A 24,057-nucleotide genomic window follows, 5' to 3' on the forward strand; every position below is an offset into this window, starting at 1 on the left:
TATTTTTAGAGATGAATAAAAGCAATTTGGGAATAAAAACTCTGAATTTTAAAAGAATCTGATGAGCAAATGCATGTTATTTTCCTCAGTTATCATCACATATATAAGAAGAGTTCAGATGCAAAAACCCGGTGTCATCTGAAATCTCCACGAACATTTTCCTCAGCCTCCTTTGTTTATGTTGTGTTATTTCACTTTAAAGACCATGAAAAGGACTTATTTATTGCCGTAAACGTGAAATTACTAAACCTATACAGGAGCTTGATAAAAACGTTCATTTTAGTAGAAACTTTCAGACAGCATTTAGAGGTTTTTACATCTAAACTCTTCATATATATATAATAAATATAATAATATAATAAATCTGTGTGGTGTTAAAAACACAGCGAGAAAACCATAAGTAGGCATATATTTTCAGTAATAAATGAAAGCCACTTGAGAAAAATACATTCTCTGAGAATCTAATGAGCAAATCTATCTTATTTTTATAGAGATGAATAAAAGCAACATGGGAAAAACCCTGAATTTTCAAAGAATCTGATGAGCAAATGCATGTTATTTTCCTCAATTATCATCACATATATGAGAAGAGTTCAGATGCAAAAACCTCTAGAAATCATCTGAAATTTCCACGAACATGAACACTTTCCTCAGCCTCCCTTGTTTATGTTGTGTTATTTCACTTTAAAGACCACGAAAAGGATTTATTCTTTGCTGTAAACATGAAATTACTGAACCTATACAGGAGCTTGATAAAAAAAAATTCATTTCAGAAGAAAATTTCAGTCAGCATTTAGAAGTTTTAGCATCTAAACTGTTCATATATATGTTAGTGATTCGTTACTAGCTTCATATATATGTTAGTGATTGTTTACTAGTGTTTTATTTCTGGCAAATGTGGCTCTATGCTTTTGTTTTTCAGACAAAACATCATAAAAGAGCGTCCCTTGTGGACGAGTCCATTTTCTTTTTTCTTTTCTACTTGTTTACCGCTTTCTTCACCATCGCTTCGTACTTAAGCCTACTAATGCACAGCAAAACAGTTTGTTTAAGGCTCATTTTGCTCTTAAAGCAAGACAAATACTTAATGTCCTTCACATTTGAGGACTGACTGATATGATATGTTGTAAGAAGAGTAAGACCAGTCTATCCGAGCAGCCCCCACACAGACTACACTTGTTTACAACGTTCAATCTTTGGCACGAATTTCTGTACAGTAAAAATATGAATCGACATTTCATCACACACCGAATTGCAGTCCTCAGGCGATGTTTTCCCACAGAAAGGGTTTCTAATCGCGATGTTTTAAAGATGCAGAGGAGCTGAGGCTCTCAGTGTGCTTTTCATTGTTCCGCAGGAGAGAGGTTACTCTCGGTCATTTACAGCAGACTCGCGTATACGAAGCAGATGCTGAAGACACACTTACAGTCTTCTTTGACTGTTTTCAACTTGTCATTCTCAAAAAAGGACGAAAATGATTATAATAGTTAACAATATACAACTTACCGAACATAAACATCTGACACGACGCGTTTAATACATCGTAACTCATCAAGTGTTTACAACAAAGACTCGATCGCGTAAGTTTTCACGAAAACAACAGCGCTTTTCTGAATAAATAATTAGCAGATTAGCTTATTTAGATACTTTTATGGCATAACTGATACATGACAAAACGTGACAGGTTGTAAAATGTTTTCAATATGTTCGCATCTTAAGATTTTTGGTGCATCGCAACTCATAAAATGCGTCAGTCGCTATATTTTATCAGACAACAACAACAACAACATGCATTTATCATGACAGGAATAATACGTATAGGCATACTATTAATTAATAAATATGTAAGAAACAAAACTTCAACGCTCACCCCTTCAAAACAAATTAAACTCCTTATTTTACTCACCGCTATGTCTTGCTCCTTAATGCTTGTTCCTTATTTCACATAAACTGTAAATCCTTTTTGAAAAGAGAGGATAAAACAACAGTTTAAACTCTCTCCGAGCGATATTGTACTAGTGGTGCTTTGTGCTCCTGTGGACGGACCTTTTTCCTCTCCTCCATCCTTTTATAGCGATGCGCGAGGTTACTGTCGGACAAATGCTCGAGCCTCCATATATGGAAAGCACGTGCGGACCCAAAACAGCTCTTAAAAGGGCAACGCTGATCCATTGAAAACCAGTTTATTTGAAGCATGTTCAGTTATATAGAGTAGGAGTTCATAATACAAACATTTATTAATTTTCTTTTGGCTTAGTCACTTATTTATCAGAGGTCGCCACAGCGGAATTAACCACCAACTATTCGAGCATATGTTTTTTATGCAGTGGATGCCCTTCCAGCCATAATAATACAAACATTATGCATTTAATTCTACTTTAATATTAAACCCATACTGTTTGTATTATGAATTTAATACAACTTAATCTTCATATCTTATATTAGATATTACTGAAATTGGGAGTACAGTGGTTGGTTGGTTAACTGGTTCATATGGATTTGACCTGTTCAGCCACACTCATTAATTCTATCATCAAGACATAAAATGCCAAAGCGAGTGTCAATAAATTAAATTAAATTGAATATTTAAAAAAATCTGATCTACCTGTTTAATATATGTTTCGCTATGAACAGGAATGTACTACACACTAAAAAACGTTGAGTTATTTATTTAACCCAATGGTTGAGTTAAACATATTTGGTGCTTTGTTGGATTATTTTTAACCTTTATCACTTTTATTAATAACTCAACCAGTTGGGTTAAATATTTGGTGCTTTGTTGGGTTATTTATAACCTTTATTATGTTATTTATATTATATTATTATACCAATTGGGTTAAAAATTGGAATTTCAACAGTCAGCTGATTTAACTGACACAGAATAGCTGTATTAATATGAGTGCATAATTTTGTTTTTGCGTTATAAAACAAGCTCGAGCGCAATAATATTGTTTGTATTTTTATCAAATTACCTCTCTGTGTCGTGTTTATATGCGTTTCACCAGCACTCTTAATTATTGATGATACAAACGCGCACTTCATAGGAGATCTACGTATATTAAGTGGATAAAATGTTTTCTCTACCTCCTGTGCTCATCTCTACAGTTTTTTATTATTTATTTATTTATTTTTTTGATTAAATGATACACATATTTGGGATATCCGGCTGTCATTCTCACCTTAAGGACACAGCGGAGACATTTATTTATTTACACAGCCATAATTATAAAATTAATAGTAATAGTAATACCAGAACGGAAAAATAACATTCAATAAAAATAACCCAATGCATTGGGATAAATTATATAATCCAATGTATTGGGTTAAAATAACCCATAGTTGAACAGGTGCTACAATAACCTGTAGTTGGGTTATATGTTGGAGTATTTTTAACCCAACTATTTTAACAGAGTACAATGACAAAAGCTGCTTTAAATCACATTTATGCTTTGCTTGTCAAAAAGTCTTGTGTTTGTTCCTGGAAAATTTGTTCATTGTGAATACATACCCCTGTATACATTTCTGGAGAACACGAATTATGTAGCCAGAGGTATCTATGACTGCATTTAGTCTTTAAAACGAACACTACGGGGAGGTATGATGCCACCGACGGCTTCTATTTCTTTTTGCTCTAACAGCTGACCACTTACCTCCATGTGGACGGCTTTTACATTGTTACCAGTTTCCCCAGTGGGTCACCATGTACGTTGGTGGTCTTGAGACACAGAGTTCACTTGACAGCGTTGATGGGTTCAAGTCTTGCGAAGAACGGTTCCAGAAAGCAGGTTATACAAAAGGCAAAAAATAAAATAAACAAGTAAATAACAGGGTGAAAATGTGGTAAGATCTAAAAAATTTGGTAAAAATCAGGTGGCTTATCTTTTTCTGGATTGCTTTTGAACACACTATCGGTTGGGTTTAAGGAAGGGGATGCAACATAGCCCCATTCTGAAAATGTAGCCCTATGTACGTTTCTGGAAATTTCGTGCATTTCATCTTTGAAATGAACGATACGGTCATAAGCTGACAGCTTATCTCCGTATGGACGGCTTTTCCATTGTTAGCAGGTTGTACAGTGGCTCACTTTGTACGTCGGAGGGCTTGATACGAAGAGGAGTAGACCACGATGACATGGTTCTAGTCTGGCGAATAACGGTTCCAGAAAGCAGGTAAGACAAAAACAAAAGCCAAAAAATAAAATAAACAAGTAAATAAGGTGAGAATGCAGTAAAATCTGAAAATGTGGTAAAAATCAGGCGAGGGCTATTCTTTTTTGGATCGCTTTTTTAAAATTGTCGGTTGGGTTTAGAGAAGTGGGTGGGTTGGCGGGTCAATTGGTGCTTTTGAAAATACTATTGGTTGGGTTTAGAGAAGGAGGAGGGTGGGCCAGTCGACTGGTCAGTTAGTCGACAGTCGACAGCTGCCTCTGGTGGATTTTTTGGAAGTTTGAGATCTCAAAAAGCGTACACAATGGCCTCTGGTGGATTTGCAAAAACAAAAACTGCAAAAAACCTAGCTCCTGGAACATATTTAGCACTCTCCAGAAATGTATGCAGGGGTACGTTTCCATAATGAGCCTGGGTTGAAAATTTCAGTGGCCTTTGGAGCACAAAGCTTGAAGATCTATTGAAATAGAATCCATTTTAATGTTGTATTTTAATCCTTTAGGGGTGACACGGTGGCGCAGTGGGTAGTGTTGTCACCAGCAAGAAGGTCGCTGATTCAAGTCCCGGCTGGGCCATATGGTATTTCTGTGTAGTTTTCCCCATGTTGGCGTGGGTTTCCTCCGAGTGCTCCGATTTCCCCCACAAGTCTAAAGAATTTGGTAAGCTAAATTGTGTAGCGTATATAAATTGTGTATGTCCTGGTCCTCCAGGTTGGGGGTTGAACGGTGGGCTAACGACCCACCTTGAAAAAAATGTTTATGTCACTAAACCAGCGGCAGATTTAAGCATAAGCAATGTGGGCGATCGCACAGGAAGGCATCTTGCTAAGGGCGTCACAGACACCCCCCATCCCCTAACCCCCCCAATTAAACAAATTTAGTGAAACTTGAAGGAACCGTTCATTTCCTTTGTACTGCAGTGGTGCTATAAAGCAATTCAACTACCCCAAAAAACTGCTGAAAACCCAATTTTAATGTGTGTGTGGGAAATTAAAAAAAATCTCTAGGTCACCAGGACCTCTGAGAAATTAAGACAAGCTTTAAAACACTTTAGACACAACCCCGGGCTGGGCCTTGAGGGAAGATACTGAACAAAAAAGACATATAGCACCAGCTAATGAATTCAGCTGATAAAGTGGCCTAGAAATCCACCTATCACTCAAAATACAATGCCATGTACTAAAAACATAGCGCAGCTGAAGTATATGCACAACAAAGGTTTAGAGTCCGGAGCAGCTTATGACTTTTATACAGATTTCTTTAGTGTTTGGTTCAACACAGGAGATGCATTTCACTGACCCACTTTATTCCCTGGACTTTCTGCATCGCTGGTCTGGATCATTTGAAAAGTCAACCATTAATGAAATTGTAGTTAATGTAAACAGCATATCACTCTCAGTGCATCTTTTGTTTTTTTTAAATGTAAAATTCTAATTTTAAAGCATAAATAGTGTGTGATAGTAATTCTATCTACTAATAGTTCTTTTATACCCAATTTGTATGCCCCTTTATTTTTTAAATGACTATGCAATGCACTTTTTCCATTTTGAATGTAGTCTTTTAATAAAACCTTTGGATTATGGAAATAAAATATGACATTTGAAACCACTGTGAATATACACTCACCGGCCGCTTTATTAGGTACACCTTACTAGTACCGGGTTGGACCCCCTTTTGCCTTCAGAACTGCGTTAATCCTTCGTGGCATAGATTCAACAAGGTACTGGAAATATTCCTCAGAGATTTTGGTTCATATTGACATGATAGCATCACGCAGTTGCTGCATATTTGTCGACTGCACATCCATGATGCGAATCTCCTGTTCCACCACATCCCAAAGGTGCTCTATTGGATTGAATTCTGGCCACTGTGGAGGTAATTTGAGTACAGAGAACTCACTGTCATGTTCCAGAAACTAGTCTGAGATCATTTGTGCCTTGACATGGTGCATTATTCTGCTGGAAGTAGCCACCAGGAGATGGGTACACTGTGGTTATAAAGGGATGGACACAGCAACAATACTCAGGTAGGCTGTGGCATTGACACGATGTTCAATCGGTACTAATGGGCCCAAAGTGTGGCAAGAAAACATCCCCCACACCATTACACCACTACCACCAGCCTGAACCATTGATTCAGTGTTGTTGATGTTGTTGACGTCATTCTGATCCTACCATCTGAATGTTGCAGCAGAGACTCATGAGACCAGGCAACGATTTCCAATCTTCTATTGTGCAATTTTGGTGAGCCTGTGTGAATTGTAGCCTCAGTTTCCTGTTCTTAGCTGACAGGAGCGGCACCCGGTGTGGTCTTCTGCTGCTGTAGCCCATCTGCCTCAAGGTTGGATATGTTGTGCATTCAGAGATGCTCTTCTGCAGATCTCGGTTGCCTTTCTATAAGCTTGAACCAGTCTGGCCATTCTCCTCTGACCTCTGACATCAACAAGGCATTTGCGCCCACAGAACTGCCGCTCACTGGATATTTTCTCTTTTTCGGACCATTCTCTGTAAACCCTAGAGATGGTTGTGCCTGAAAATCCCAGTAGATCAGCAGTTTCTGAAATAATCAGACCAGCCGGTCTGGCACCAACAACCATGCCACGATCAAAGTTACTTAAATCACCTTTCTTCCCCATTCTGATGCTCGGTTTGAACTGGAGCAGATCGTCTTGATCATGTCTACATGCCTAAATGCAGAGTTGCTGTCATGTCATTGGCTGTTTAGAAATTTGCGTTAATGAGCAGTTGGACTGGTGTACCTAATAAAGTGGCCGGTGAGTGTATACTACAGATATACGATGGTTAAACAGCCTATGATGCTTTTTAAAAAAGATAATTATTTTTGTTTATTGAGTGTAGTACAATAGATTAAAATGCTTTAAAATTGAACAATTCATCAATTTTTATTATTAACTTTGCAGCGCCGCTATTTCAACTTTCTATCTGAATTCCGGTTTCTTCAAAGCTCCTTCTTCTGGAAAGCCCATAGTGCTCTGATTGGGCTTTGTGATTGGGCGAACACTTTAAGCATGCATCAGACACTTAATATCTCTTATAAAAATTGGCAGATTTGGCTTCCAACGCTTTCAAAAGCAAGTAAAGTTATTACTGTAAGTGAGCTTTAATGAGTCAGACTCAAACTCTAACAATGCAGATGATCGAGCAAATCAATCAGAACCAGTTTTGCAAGTATTAATTGAGCAAAACATTTCACAGTTGTACGTTTTTGTTATTTAACTCTAGGAACACACAGTGCCTCAAACTGTGAGACAACACTGCAAATTACTAATACCTCGCATTCTTTCTTAACACTCTAGAAAATGCTGGGTTTTTGTAACACAACAATGGATCAAACATGGAAAACACAACTGCTAAGTTGTCATAAACGAATGTTGCGTCAAATATACATGAATGGATTGTTTATTTCTACTATATTTAAATATTTCTTTTTAACCCCACCCTAATGGTTGGGTTTGTCCATTTTTGACCCAACATTGGATTACAATAACCCATAATTTTAAAAAGTATTTGGGTGGCATCATGATAATATTTAAAATGAGGCAGATTTGCAGAATACAAGGACTTCACCATTCTCTCTTAGACAATTATTCATTCATTCATTCTCCTTCGGCTTTGTCTCTATTTCAGAGGTCGCCACAGCGGAATGAACCACCAACTATTCCATTATATGTTTTACACAATGCAACCCAGTATTGGAAAACACCCATACACACTCGCATTCATACACACACTCATACACTATGGACAATTTAGTTTGTCCAATTCACCTATAGCGCATGTGTTTGGACTGTGGGGGAAACCGGAGCACCCGGAGGAAACCCACGCCAACACAGGGAGCACATCTGTAGCTTTGCAGATCATTTGCATGATCAGATTAGTGCAGATTACACTAAAAGAAAAGAAAAACACAAAGCATCATATGAGCTCTTTAACTTTGCACATTTAAAGAGTCAAATCTAAATTGAGTATATTCAGTGATATTGTGAATCAAACATCATTTAAATAAAGTTGAATCTGACCTGTTGTTTACTAACCACACAGTTGGAAAAGGACACAATGACACTGATTTGACTGGGGCAATGTAACATTGTGCCTTTTGTGTCTTAGGTCATGTGATCAGCACTTTCGTCCTGTTTTTCAGGCAGATCACCTCTTTGAGCTCATGAAGTCTGTATGGCTGCCAAAAGTGAATAATTCTGCCCTCCTGCCCTAGTATCCACTGCCAGGATTGTGGAGCTGAGCCTCAGGGGTGACTCTGCGCTGTTGACACAGAGAATGAGCGCAAGTGAGACAGCGAACGAGAGATAAACAAAGCATCCGAACACAAAATGTCTATGCAAAGGAAACCACAACTCCTGAGTTGAGAAAGGAAGCTTCATATTGAGACTGTGGTAAACCCTGCAGACATGTGACTGGAGGCGTTTACATTTGTACGGCTTAAAGGGGCAGTTCACCCACAAATGAAAATTCATCCACTATCCACTTGATTCAAGCTTATGTGCATCTCTTCGTATATTGAACATTGAAATACATTTCAAAGATGTTTGTATCCAGTTGATCGTCCTCTTATATTGACTCAATTTAATCAATGGCTTGTTTGATTTGGTTACAACTTATTTTCATTTTCTGTTTGAAACAGCTTGAGGGTAAATGGTGAAGAAATGTTGATATTATGCATGTAATTATCTTATAATAGCACTGTGAAAAATCACAATGGTGGTTTTCTAACCACTCTAGTAGAGTTTGTTTTTTTATCATCCGTTGTCAAGTGATGCCAACACCTCTGGACACGTCCCAGCAAACATTTTATGTTTTTTAAAGATGTCTAATAGACGTCTAAACATAGTCGTCTTGGCTAAAACAAGGCTAAATTTGGGCTATCAGTGAAAATCTAATAGACGTCTAAGAATAGACCAAAACTAAAATGCTCATCAAATAAATAGAAATGAATGATACACAAATAAAGTCTGACTATTTGGGTTGTTGCTAGATTAAATATGGTTGCAGACGGAAGTTAACGAGATTTAATTATATTATTTATTAAATTTCCCATTTATTGTATTTTATTAAAGCCTACCGCTATACCCAACCCTAAATAACCATCACAGTAATGTAAAACAGTAGTTATACTGAGTGTTATTTATGTTATTTTTTAAATTACCCAAAAAATTAAATTTTATTAACAGCTACCCCCACTCCAAACCTAAACCCAACTGTCACAGTAACGTAAAAACTGTAGTTGTACCGAGTATTATTTATGTTGCCTATTAAATTACCCAATAAATTATATATTTTTAACACCTACCCCCACCCTAACCCTAAACCCAACCCTGCTAAAAAATCCAGCTTCAACCAGCCTAGGCTGGTTGGCTGGTTTTAGAGGGGTTTGGGCCATTTCCAGGCTGGTTTCCATCCATTTCCAGCCTGGTCTTAGCTGGTCAGGTTGGAAAATTACCAGCTAAATCCAGTTAAAACCAGCTTGACCAGCCTGGTTTAAGCTGGACATAGCTGGTTTGGCTGGGCTCCCAGCCTGGCTAGGCTGGTCAAGCTGGTTTAAGCTGGTCATTTTCCAGCCTGACCAGCTAAGACCAGGCTGGAAATAGCTGGAAACCAGCCTGGAAATGGGCAAAACCCCACTAAAACCAGGCTGGTAGACCAGCTTAAACCAGCCTAGGCTGGTCATTTTTTAGCAGGGAACCGTCACAGTACTGTAAAAATAAGAATTATTGTTATACAGTGTCATAAAAATGCTACTATAATTGATGTACATATCCGGCCGGCCGTGTATTCAACGACTTTGACGACTAGTATAGTTTTGGGCTATTCTTAGATGTCGATTAGATTTTCACTGACAGCCCAAGTTTAGCCTTGTTTTATCCAAGCTGTCTACGTTTAGATGTCTATCAGACGTCTGTTAAACACAAAATTGTTTGCTGGGGCACTGTTTGTTTGTTTGTTATCATCAGTTGTCAATCAATGCCAACACGTCTGAACACGTCTGTGTTTTCACTGAGTCACTTATCAACTTATACCTAACAAGAAGATGAAGTGTTAACTGCTTCACTTAGTTTTGGTGGCACTGAGCCCGTCACATAACTGTAAAGCTCTGAAGAGCTGTTGCCCTTTTAAGAGCACGCGCCTCCGTTCTGTTGACTAACATTATATCCCACAGCAGCAAAACGCCACTTTTGCATGTGAACTGATCTACTGGTTATAACGTTTGACATAAAAATTGAGCTTTGCGCTGTCGTTTGCTTCGAAAATCAGGTTTTCTGTCATCATTATAATGAAATAACGATGGCAGAAAAAAACAGTTCTTCGAAGCAATAGCCAACCTATGATGGAAAAGGCGTCAATTAAAACACAGAATCACAATGACAAGCTCAGAAAACGCTTGATATGCAAGTGTCATCTATTAAAAGACAAAAAAGACACAATAAGGTGATCATACGGTAAATCCCGCTCACGCGACATAATAAAATTCGCGCGTCCTCAGAAAAAAACGCGTATATCTAATCTAAAATGCCTCAAAACGATGAAATTATGCAGACTCGAACAATATTTTACCAGAGGAAGCAGACATGTGCACTTATTTTCAGTCTCCTCTCTGCAGCTGGGCACAAAGAGTAGGTTTGTCCGATAGTAACCCCGCGAAAGGGGAGGGGGTGCGGGCGCTGGATAAATATAGGCTAACCGTTAGTTCATCATAACATCTAGCTGTTGAATCTATTCACCTATTAAATACATTTCACTCGACGTTTCTTTACCTAAATCAGTTCATCTGCTGGAAAGCATTAGCGTGATAGTCTTGTGAACTCGCTAAATCCGTCATATTCACAAATCGTGTAGGTATAATGCAAATTACATGAAGTAACACGTATCTAAAACGCACCACAAGCTTAATACTCATTAGAAAATTGTAGGTTTAAAGAAAAACTGGACTTATGGTGTTCTGCAGTGCTGTGATGACCGATAGTAACCTCGCCTCAGAGCGCGAGCAGCAGAAACTGGGTGAAAGGGGACGTGACGTCACTCCTGCTGCGTTTACATGGTGGTTATATTAGCCCTAAGGCGTTTTTGCTTTTTTTTTTTAAAGCTGTCTATTTAGTAAAAACACGCTGGTAGTTCCTGGTTTGCCTTTAAAATGAAATCACCAGGCCAGGTGATACAGCTAGTTGGAGCACAAACGTTTATTGGCAGTTACAGGTGACGTAATGTAAATAGATGACGCTATATCTAGGCATAAAAACAACAATGAAAATCCATACAAAAGGTGTTAAATAGTGATTTATTTTTTGTAATACTGTACGGTACACCTAGTTAATGTGTTTAGCCTACTAACACCCACAAACTTGTACAGTATATCGTAATAATTGTTTAACATTCACTAATGCATTATAAAAGTACCGTTATATTTTACTGCTTGAGTCTATTATCAGTTTTGCAGACCTGCTTTGATGGAAAGCAGCATAAACTGTCCCTGACCTGATCACAGGGGCGGGATATCTTGTTTACATTGCTCCTACATGTGTTTTCAGTGTCCAGTTTATAGTTTCAGGGAACTATTTGCCATTTGTTCTGCGCAGCATCAGTTTTGTCATCTGTTGTGTTATGTGTAGTCAACGAATATCTATTTGAAATGTATTTATTCAAAGCATAAACATGCTATCTGTTCTTCAGCAGGTCATGGTAATGTTTAAAATACTACATTTTTTCATTCAGTTTATTCCCTTTTTTATCAGAGGTATAAAAACATTAGTGCATCCTTTATAATAATAACAACTATAACTATAAAGCTCACTATATAGTAGCTATTTTGATATACCTTTGTCTACTCAAGTCATATATTCAACCCAGGCTCATTCTGAAAACGTACCTCTGTATACATTTCTGGAGACCGCAAAATAGGTCCCAGGAGCTACGTTTTTTTTTTCGCCAATCCACCAGAGGCCGTTGTGTACGCTTTTTCCGATCTCAGATTTTTCTTGCGAGTGCCATTCGTGCCTGCTCTGCTTGCGTAAATCCACCAGAAGCCACTGTCAACTGACTGACTGACCCACCCTCCTCCTTCCTCAACCCCAACCAATAGTGTTTTCAAAAGCACAGATTGACCCGCTCACCCAATTCCCTAAACCCAACTGATAGTGTTTTCAAAAGCAATCCAGAAAAAGAAAAGCCCTCACCTGATTTCTACCATGTTTTCAGACTTTACCACATTCTCACTTTGTTATTTACTTGTTTATTGTACTTTTTGGATTTGGTCTTACCTGCTTTCTGGAACTGTTCTTCACCAAACTCAAACCCTATCATTGTGGTCAACTCCTCTCTGCATCTCAAGTCCACCAACATACATGATGAGCTACTGGACAAACTGGTAACAGCAGGAAAGCCATCCACACGGAGGTAAGCGGTCAGCTGGTAAGCGATAAAAGGAACGCCGTCATACCAATCCGTAGTGTTAAAAGACAAAATAGAAGTGTCTTGAAAAATATCTAGTCAAATATTATTTACTGTCATCATGGCAAAGATAAAATAAATCAGTTATTAGAAATTAGTAATTAAACTATTATGATTAGAAATGTGCTGAAAAAGTCTACTCTTCATTAAACAGAAATTGGGGAAAAAAGATAAACAGGGGGGTAATAATTCAGGGGGGCTAATAATTCTGATGTAATTTTGTAATGTAATATACAACACCAACTCTGACAATAAATCACTTTAAACTATTAGAAAATGTAATAAAAGTCACTTTTTCTAAATTAAGGTTAAAATTTGTTGGAAGAAAGATCACAGTCCCATAATGCAATTCAAAAGCATGAATAAATGGGAAAAATAAAAAAATAAATATATAAAATAATACTTACCTGGTCAACCGATGCTTTTGAAAACACTGACGGTTGGGTTTAGGGAACTGGGTGATTGGGTTAATCTGTGCTTTTGAAAACACTTTCGGTTGGGCTGAGGGAAGTGGGTGATCGGATCAATCGGCTATGGGCGATTTAAAAACACTATCGTTTGGGTTTAGGGAAAGAGGATGGTGGGTCAGTTGATCGGTCAATCAGTCAGTCGACAGCGGCCTCTGGTGGATTATTGCGAGAAGAGCAGGCGCAAATGGTACTCGCGAGGGAAATTTGAGATCTGAAAGAACGTACACAGCGGCCTCTGGTGGATTCGCCAAAACAAAAACTGCAAAAAAAAAAAAAAAAAATAGACCTCCTGGGACGTATTTGGTGCTCTCCAGAAATGTATACTGGGATACATAATTAGAACCAGCCTGGATTGGCTTATTGAGGTAAAAGTTAAAGCTAATGGTTTGGGAATAGCGAGAACTATACCTTAAAATAGATCAAATTCTTTTTGTAGCTAATTATATTCAAACTAAAATATAAAAGTAAAATATAAAAGTCCAAAAAGATAAAAGTCAGAATATAAAAAAAAGAGCATTCACTAAAGTTTTTTATGTAAATGGAAGTGTCATTCGATTAAACGGAAATCTGTCTATGTAAACATAATCTGTTTCCTGCCATGCAAAAACCCAGTATCACAACACAATCTTGCGGTTATTCTCACTTTAACCATCCATCCATTTATAGGCTCAAAATTCTCATAAAAACCCCGCACCACACAGCCATATCTCAGATAAGAAGAGACCAAAGAGATTTTAAAGCTGCGTCTTAAACAGAAGTAAACTCCGCATATGTTTTCTGAAGACCAAACAGCTGCTGTCAGTCAGACAGAGAGAGTCTTTCACAGGAGAACAGCTGTGCAAAAAACGCCACCACATGTGTTTGTCCTGTTCGGGCTTTTGTGAACATTATCAGCGTGGTTTGTGAAGCAGCAAAAGGTGGCTTCGGGCCCCTCGACAGGGCTAAAAATGTGCTGACGGCATGCACACATCCACTGCAGCCAACTTATTGTTTAGAGAGATACAGTACGGCCTATCAGCAGCGCTCAGCTTTGCTTTTGATTTATGAATATGATCCTCATATAATTGACTATTCATGCTGTTTTGGCTGCAAGGATGTTCGGTATAAGCAGAAATAATGTGAAAGATGATGTGTGTCATTGTTTTGTTTTAGGTCTTAAAATACCTTCCCCTGACCAAACCTAATATGCATTTCTAGATTGGTTTTCACAGAAGAAGGCGCTGTCTGAAAAAACCAAGAAAAAAGAAAAAGCCACAAGTCTGTATAAAAAAAACGTTCCTGATTCGAAACAGTCTGGATTTCATGGGTCTTTTTAAGGCAATATAGTAGGCGATTTTTTTCTACATGTTCTTAACGCGTTGTTTAAACATGCAAAAGTTTCATTATTTTTAACAATATAAACATGAGATTTGTTTTGATATATTAGACATAATATTTTACATATTAGGTGATTTGGGGAATCTCTTATCACTCTGTAATTCAGAAAATACCGCAGAACAGCCAGGAAAAAAATACATTTTCATATTTTTGGTAGAAGAAATTGCTGAATAAAGTGCATCCGGGCTGTAACATAAAAAATGTGGAAAAAGTGAAGCGCTATGAATACTTTCCGGATGTGCTGTATAATCATATTATGTATGTATATAACACATCTATATATACAACATCATTATAATACATTTTTGTAAAAACCTTCAGAATGTAAATATGAATAAATCTTGGTGTATGTAAAAGCTGACATGAGGAATATGGCTCAATTGCAGATAAAAAACCCTCAAATTTTAAGAAATCAGGCTTTAAAAATATGTGGTATAATTAATAATAATAATGTAAGATAGATTACACTGCAAAAATGTCTATTTCTAAATTATCTAAAATGTCTTAAATCAAGAAGCATTGGCATAAACAAAATAATCTTATTTCAAAAGAAAAAAACAAGATTTTGCTTACTCCACTGGCGGATTATTTTGCTTGTTTTAAGAAGAAACTCAATTTTGACCAACATAGCTTTTCTTTTTCTGGATTGCTTCTGAAAACACTTTCGGTTAGATTTAGGAAAGGTGGTGGGCGGAACAATCTGAGCTTTTGAAATACTATCGGTTGGGTTTAGGGAAGTGGGTGGGCGCTGGTCAATCGGTGCTTTTGAAAATACTATTGGTTGGGTTTAGGGAAGTGGGTGTGTGGGTCAATCGGTGCTTTTGAAAACATTTTCGGTTGGGTTTAGGGAAATGGGTGGGCGCTGGTCAATCGGTGCTTTTGAAAATACTATTGGTTGGGTTTAGGGAAGTGGGTGTGTGGGTCAATTGGTGCTTTTGAAAACATTTTCGGTTGGGTTTAGGGAAATGGGTGGGCCGGTCAGAATCAGAATCAGAATCGGTTTTATTGCCAAGTGTGCTTCACACACACAAGGAATTTGTTTTGGCTACAGAAGCTTCCAGTGTACATAAAGTGACATGTGACAACACAAAATAATCTGAAAAAATAAAATAATAATAATAAAAAATGATGAACATTAAACAGATGCGGTTAGTGAAGAAACCTGGATGTTGAGTTGTATGTACAGATTGTTATAAATATACAGGTTATAAGGTGCTGTGTACAAGTGCGAATGTAGAAAGTATTGCATTGTATATTGATATAAGGTGCTGTGTACAAGTGCGTATGAGAAAGTATTGCACATATTTATTGCACAGTAGGGGAATATTTAACTGTTCATAAGGTAGACAGCCTGAGGAAAGAAACTTTTCCTGTGTCTGGCTGTTTTTGTGCTCGGTGCTCTGAAGCGCCGACCAGACGGTAACAGTTCGAACAGGTAGTGTGCTGGGTGTGAGGCGTCCAGAGTGATTTTGCGAGCCCTTTTACTCACTCTGGAAGAGTACAGTTCTTGAAGTGTAGGAAGGGTAGTGCCAGTGATTCGTTCAGCAGTCCGGACTATTCGCTGTAGTCTACGGAGGTCAGTTTTGGCAGCCGAGCCGAACCAGACGGTGATTGAAGTGCAGAGGATGGATTGGATGACAGCTGAGTAGAACTGTACGAGCAGCTCCTGTGGCAGGTTGAACTTCCTCAGCTGACGAAGGAAGTACAGTCTCTGCTGGGCTTTCTTCACAATAGAGTCTATATGAGTGTCCCACTTCAGATCCTGAGAGATGGTGGTGCCCAGGAACCTGAATGACTCTACTGCAGCCACAGTGCTGTTCATGATGGTGAGTGGGGGGAGTGCAGGGGGGTTTCTCCTGAAGTCCACTATCATCTCCACTGTTTTGAGCGTGTTCAGCTCCAGGTTGTTGTATCTGCACCATAACGCCAGCCGCTCCACCTCCTGTCTGTATGCAGACTCGTCACCGTTCTGGATGAGGCCGATAACAGTAGTGTCGTCTGCAAACTTAATGAGTTTGATGGAGGGGTCTTTTGCAGTGCAGTCGTTGGTGTACAAGGAGAAGAGCAGTGGAGAAAGAACACATCCCTGGGGGGCACCAGTGCTGATGGTGCGGCTGTCGGATGTGATTTTGCCCATTCTGACTAGCTGCTGTCTATCTGTCAGAAAGCTGGTGATCCATTGACAGACAGAGCTAGGAACAGAGAGCTGGGCCAGTTTGTACTCAAGCAGTGATGGGACGATGGTGTTTAAAGGCAGAACTGAAGTCCACAAACAGAATCCTTGCGTAGTTCCCTGGTTTGTCCAGATGTTGTAGGGTATAATGCAGTCCCATGTTGACTGCATCATCCACAGACCGGTTTGCTCTATAGGCGAACTGCAGGGGGTCCAGCAGGGGTCCAGTGATGTCCTTCAGATATGCTAGCACCAGTCTTTCGAATGACTTCATGGCCACAGATGTTAAGGCCACAGGTCTGTAGTCATTGAGTCCTGTGATCTTTGGCTTCTTTGGGATTGGGATGATGGTGGAGCGCTTAAAGCAGGATGGAACTTTGCGCTGTTCCAGTGATCTATTGAAGATATGGGAGAAAATGGGAGCCAGCTGGTCAGCGCAGGTTCTCAGACAGGCTGGTGAGACACCGTCAATTGGTGCTTTTGAAAACACTGTCGGTTGGGTTAAGGAAAGGGGGTGATTGAGTATCGATTGGGTTTAGGGAAGGTCAAGGGAAGGTGCTTTTGAAAATACTGTCGATTCGGTTTAGGGAAGGGGTGGGCGGGTCAATCGGTGCTTTTGAAAACATTGTCGGTTGGGTTAAGGAAAGGGGGTAATTGAGTCTATTGTCAGTCAGTCGACAGCGGCTTCTGGTGGATTTATGTGAGAACAGCAGGTGTAAATGGCACTCACGAGAGAAATTTGAGATCTGAAAAAGCGTACACAGCGGCCTCTAGTAGTTTCGCAAAAACAAAAACTGCAAAAAAAAGTACCACCTGGGTCGTATTTGGTGCTCTCCAGAAATAAATATAGAGGTACATAATCAAAATGAGCCTGGGTTGATTTTAGCATACTATTTCTGAAAACAAGACAATATTTGTTGCTGGACTAGAAAATGTTTCTTGATGTAGGAATTTTTAGATATTTGGAGTATAAACAAGTCAAAAATCTAAATAAGAAAAGCTTTTGTTTTGCAATTAGTGGCCACATTCGCAATAGACTTGTTTCTTGATTATTATATATATGTTACGTGGATGTTGGGGAACGAACTGTATCATGTAAACGTGCTTCTCAAAACTCTACGTGCTGTATTTACATGTAAAGCGTGGGATCATCAATTCTGGTGAACTTCTACATGTCAATGTGTGTGTTGCTCAAACCAAACAAACAGCGCTGAACATACACTCCAGCCCGAACCTTTGATTCCCTCGAGTAAATGTTTTTGTGATGCTGCAGAGTTCAGGCACATCCTGATTTTACTGATATTTTCCCGAGTCCACATATTTTGATGATCCTAGGACTTCATCCACAGCGAATCCTTAAACCTTACTCTTAAAAAGCAGAGGCAAATTAATAAGCTGTGGAAAACAATGATGTACACAAAAAATAAATAATACACACTCATAGAAAATGAACTCTTACAATATAATTCTTGACAGTTTTGTTAGAACAACTCAAGTGTTTTATGTTCAATCCACTTAAATTTGTTGCGTTAAGTAATAAATTGTGTGGAACCCTGCTTTTTTCTTACAGTGTAGAAGCACTTAATTCTTATTTTAAGCTTAAATTTGATATCAACTAAAAACTTGTTCCTTAATTCTGATTGGATGACTGGAATGTTTTTCCAGGATCAACAAAGATGTTGATTCAGGAACATGTTGCGCTTGGTAAAATCAGGTTTAGCCAGAGTTCACCATCTGTTTTTGTGGATCGCTGTTACACATTTAATCAGATAGTGATATTAACATTTAAGATGCAGCGTGTGTTCATTTCAGTAGATTTATTTCTGGGAAATCAGCCAGAGAGACAGACAGATAAATGACAGACAGATAGATAGATAGATAGATAGATAGATAGATAGATAGATAGATAGATAGATAGATAGATAGATAGATAGATAGAATTATTATTATTAATGATAGTAATGTACTAAATGTATATTTATATTTATTAATTCATTCATTCATTTTCTTTTCGGCTTAGTCCCTTTATTAATCTGGGGTCGCCACAGTGGAATGAACCGCCAACTTATCCAGCATTTGTTTTATGCAGCGGATGCCCTTCCAGCTGCAACCCATCACTGGGAAACACATACACACGTATTCACACACACATACACTATGGACAATTTAGCCTAATTCACCTGTACTGCATGTCTTTGGACTGTGGGGGAAACCGGAGCACCCGAGGAAACCCACGCGAACGCAGGGAGAACATGCTATATTATTAATATTAAGGTTAATTTAAACATAGATACAAGTTGTAAAAAAATATTAAACAGCAATGGGGAAATGTTTGAAAAAGAATTTAAGTTTCACAAGAGGGCTAATAATTTAGTCTTCAGCTGTATATAATATGTCTAAACTACTTGAAAATCCTCAGAGGAGTTGGTAAGTCCACCTTTCCAAGTAGTTTCACTCGTCTTGCACAAGTCTTTATCAGCGCTGCTCATCTTGGCAGTGTAATTTCAGTCCATTTTGATCCAGCATTGCTCAAGCTCTAGCAATGAAGTTCAGTGTTTCTGTCATTCCTCAGATGTTTAGCTGGATTACAGTCTGGACTCTGACCGGGTCGCTCCATTACATCTCTCTTTGGGTTTAAAAACTCCACTTTTTAAAAAAAGTAGAGTTTTACCATTATTAAATCTATTCAGATGATCTCCGGGTCTGGCAGGAGCTCTTTTAGCTTAGCTTAGCATAAATCATTGAACCAGATTAGACCATTAGCATCTCGTTCAATAATTTTAAAAAAGTTTTGATTTTCCTTTTTAAAGATTGACTCTTTTGTAGCTACATCATGTAATAAGACTGATGAAAAATTAAAAGTTGCTCTTTTAGGTAGATAGTTCCATGATACCGCAGCACAGTTCCTTGATTATTACGCCAACCAACATGACAAGTCTGTTTTAGTACATGCTATTACTACAGAAGAGTCAAGCTTTAAACAGGAAAATTATCAAAACTCTTTGGTCGTTTAATAGTAAAATGCTAACGGTCTAATCTGATTCAATTATGTATGCTAAGCTAAGCTAAAGTGCTCCTTAGACCTGGAGATTGGCTGAATGAATTAAAAAATGATAAAATTCAACTGTTTAGCTATAGGTGAGTTGTAAAATAATACTATTTCCAAAAAAGTGTTCATTTAAGCCCCTTTCTGCATCCCTCTGGTCACTGTTCTGTAGAAAGATGAATAAAAACAAATTCTTCTCTATCCCAGAGTTAATGCATGATCTTTTCAGAGTTTTTCTGGACATTTTGTACACAAGTCATTCTCTCTCCTGAATTGCCAAAGTATGATGCTGTCAGCACTGTTGCAGGACTTTAGGGCTGGTCTTTTATTATCTCACAGAAGAGAGTCTCAAAAGTTTGTTTTTTTGGCTGATCTGACCATAAAAAAGCGTGGGTTAGGCTCGACTCCAGCTGAGATGTAATAAACAAGCCAGCTTTTGTCTCACTGCAGTTTTGCTCAACTCAGTCAAGGTCTCTTAGGGGTGAAGTTTATAACGTTATTAACTGAAAACAATAATTATTATACAGTCAACTGTGAAATATGCTGTTGCCGGTCTAGAGAGGATAGTCGCCTACAGGGATGAGTACATGCTTGGTCAGATAACATTAGGAAGCGTTCAGCACATTCAGTACAGAAGTATTTGTTTTTTTTGAACACGTACGGTAACATTTGTACGGAAACATTTAACTTGACAAAGCCTGTGTTTCCCAAAATGGGGGAAAAACATTTCCCACCTCATCACTTGTGCAAATAAAATAAAATTAAATAAAATAAGCAACACTCATTTGTTAGCCCGTGTTGGTGTGGGTTTTCTCTGGGTGCTCCACAGTCCAAAGACATGCGCTATATGTGAATTGAATAAACTAAATTGGCCGTAGTGTATGAGTGTGAATGAGTGTGTATGGGTGTTTCCCAGTACTAGGTTGAGGCTGGAAGGGCATCCGCTGTGTAAAACATATGCAGGATAAGTTGACAGTTCATTCCACTGTGGAGATCCCTGATGAGTAAGGAGACTAAGCCGGAGGAAAATGAATGAATGGATGAATAAATAAATATTAGTAAACAAATAAAAAATAATAATAAATGACCTAAATTTACTCACATAACATTACATGTCCTCTTGTTAAATAGAACATAAATCATATTAATAATGTTAATAATGACTAATATGATTAATTGCCACCTCAGTGCTCTAAATAAACAAAGCTAACAATCTTCTCATTAGCTGTAGCAATTACTTCATTATTAGCTATTAATATTATGATATTGACACTATAAATAATAGTGATAATAATTATGATAAATCTAATTAGACTAAATACATTATGTGGTCCTACACGCTTTATTTGACAAATGTTTAGTTTCGTTATACAAAAAAACTCAAGCTACTTAATTTTTAAATTGTAATTTTATAACAGCCGCCATTTTATTTATTCCGCTGCGGCGACTCCTGATGAACCAAGGATTTAGGAAAAGTAAAATGACTGAATGCACATAAATTCCTTTTACGCCCAGGACAACTTTATAACATGTTTTACGTTGATGGCGTTAATTTCTTACAATATTAGAGCTGTGTATGTTGATGACGAAGAAGCAGCTGTTGCCTTTATAGTCACTGACCTCCAGATCTTCAAGGTAAGAGAGTAGAGACCAAAATAGCACATCAATCGATTAATTCTCTCCGGACGGCCTGTGTGAGCAAACACTCGTGCAGAGAGACCGTGACGAGGCTCTGTAAGTGAACTCTGTGGTTTGGATGGATATATGGGATGGTTTAATGGCACAGTACACGTGAGAGAAGGAAAAAGTTTCCCCCTCAGACTCGCGAACATGGTCGCGCCAAATCGTCAATTTCAGTGTTTAAAATCAGACGAGACTGCGATTTTTTAAAATCAAACATTTGATTTCACTTAAAAGCTTTAATCTGCATTGAAAATAACAAATGTTTTACTTGTTTTACTAGTTAGTTGTTTTTAAATTGTATTACTCGCAGGGTCCGAGGTCCGGATTATCCAATGGGCATTATGTGGCCCAAGTGAGGTAATAAATAGCCTATAATAATAACAACAACAACAATATTGCTGTTGTCCTTATTAAACCAACAATAATAAACAATAATAATAATTTAAGGGCGACACGGTGGCTCAGTGTTTAGCACTGTAGGCTCACAGCAAAGTGTAGCTGGTTCGAATCCTGGGTTGCCCATTTGGCATTTCTGTGTGGAGTTTGCATGTCCGCCCCATGTTGGAGTGGGTTTCCTTCAGGGTGCTCCGGTTTCCAAAACAGTCAAAACACTATAGGTTATAGGTGAACGAATAAACTAAGTTGGCCATTGTGTATGGATGTTTCCCAGTACTGAGTTGCAGCTGGATGGGCATCCACTGTGTGTAAAACATATGCTGAAGTAGTTGGCAGTTCATTCCGCTGTGGCGACTCTGATGAATAATGGGACTAAGCGGATGGAAAACAAATAAATGAAGTAGAATAGTGACTGGTGATAAAAAAAATCTAATGGGAGAAAATAAAACTAAAGGAGAACAAACTAAAAAACAATAACAATAATTCTTAATATTTTTAATGACTTTAAAGATACATAGTGAAAATAAGAAGTAAAAATGCACCTCAGCATTGTTATTTATAGACTTAAACTGGGCAAAAATAGCAATTTGGAACACATTGTAAATCAATTATATTTTTATAGTATATTATACGCATATAATTATAATATTTGATAACAAATCATATTTCACTCTAAATCTCCTAATAATCATTCGTTAGTAATGACATATGAGGTATAGCTTTATGATGAAAGGTCTGTCATTTTTAATTGTGGTGGGCAAAATAATGTAGGCCTACAATGCTAATTGACTGAACAAACACATTATTAGCATGAGTGTAATGCTAAAGATTTAGTTCATATTAAAGAGGTTTGTCAACAAAGCACTTTCTGCTTTCAAAGATAGTGTGTCTCTATACCTCAAGAATGCTTTTGTGAATGTATAAACACACATTTCTCTGCCCAGTGGCAGTAAGGGTGATTTTTCCTGTCTTTACCGGTTCTCAGACCAGTAGCGGGTGATTTATTCAGCAGGGAAGAGGAAGGGTGATTTCAGATATTCTGGATGTACCAGGACTAAACAGGAAGTCATATGATAGGCCTTTTGCGTCATGACAATTTTGCAATCATGACTAACATTGTGTATACCTCAATGAATAAAATTATGAACAATTGCTTTATAAAGAAAATAAAGCTAAATAACTTAGAATTCCTAAAAGTTCACATAATTAAAGAGATATTTCCTTCAAAACTCTCTTGGCAGTGCGTTTATTCTTCGGGAGGAACAATTTGTTCTGAATGTTTTCTTTTTCCTCACGACCTTCATTGCTTTTACCGGAAGAAAATTCCTTCCAAATACAAATATAAGCAATTGCGCCATCTTGTGGCAAAGTAGGCAATTTAGCAGTGTTTGTTGCTAGATTTAGACATTTTTAGCACCTTATTACCTGATTACAAATACATTTGTTATGTTTCCACTCACTCAGTGTTGAATATCTGATAATCTTGTCGAGTAGAGTTTGTTAGCTAAAACTTTAACACGTCGAGCCAGTTGTTCATGCTAATATTGGTTTGAATAAATCAAACATTGCGTCTCTCAAAGAACAGGACTGACTTTAATAAATCTTTGTTAACATTCAACATCAAAACATTGTGCCCATACAAGCATTATTAGTTTGCCATATATAGCTTCAGATCAAAACAGTAGGCTACGTCAAAGCAAGTGCTAAAAGCTTGAAATGATCAATGTATTTAAAACTGAAAGCGAGCTATAACTTTTACTGCGATTTTCTTGAGTTATCTCACAAAAGTTAACAGCGTTTGCACATTATTTACAATACAGTCCATTAGCACATGGTGTGAACACCATAAATACAGCACAATGAACGAATCATACATTCAGTGGATCTTATTTACAAAACATGACCAGAACCGAGCTTTGTACATAAATCTATGTGAGGATACTTTTATGATAAAGCTCATTATTGTGGTTATTTTGGATGCAATTGTTATGATATACACATGATTTAAAGTCATTTGTTCTTATTTCTTTGCTTTTACAACCTGGCTAAAGTATATGTTGGCTCAGATGTGAGTTTTACATTCAGTTAAATCATCCATTATTATTAAAGACTTTATTTAGTGCAGACAGAGGAGTGATGCTCTGAATGCACACAATGTCAATCATCTTTATGCATGATATATTTAGATCTGCCAAAATGCACATCAATCTGGACATACTTGAACTTACTATCCATGTCTGACTCGGCTGAGATGAATGAACCAAAAGCAT

The 24,057-nt window shown here is 37.8% G+C and overlaps 1 protein-coding gene across 4 annotated transcripts in view; it reads right to left on the reverse strand.

The window, feature by feature from the left end:
• abca1a (ATP-binding cassette, sub-family A (ABC1), member 1A) overlaps positions 1-2,054 on the reverse strand; it is a 68,329-nt gene extending 66,275 nt beyond the window's left edge. For all 4 annotated transcript variants that reach the window (XR_008837659.1, XR_008837653.1, XM_056456488.1 and 1 more), the window contains exon 1: positions 1,907-2,054. The gene's annotated coding sequence lies outside the window, so the exon portion shown is untranslated. The remainder of the gene's footprint in view (positions 1-1,906) is intronic.
• Positions 2,055-24,057: the final 22,003 nt, after the last annotated feature.

The sequence above is a fragment of the Danio aesculapii genome, chromosome 1, assembly GCF_903798145.1.
Source record: "Danio aesculapii chromosome 1, fDanAes4.1, whole genome shotgun sequence".
NCBI classification, from domain to species: Eukaryota; Metazoa; Chordata; class Actinopteri; order Cypriniformes; family Danionidae; genus Danio; species Danio aesculapii.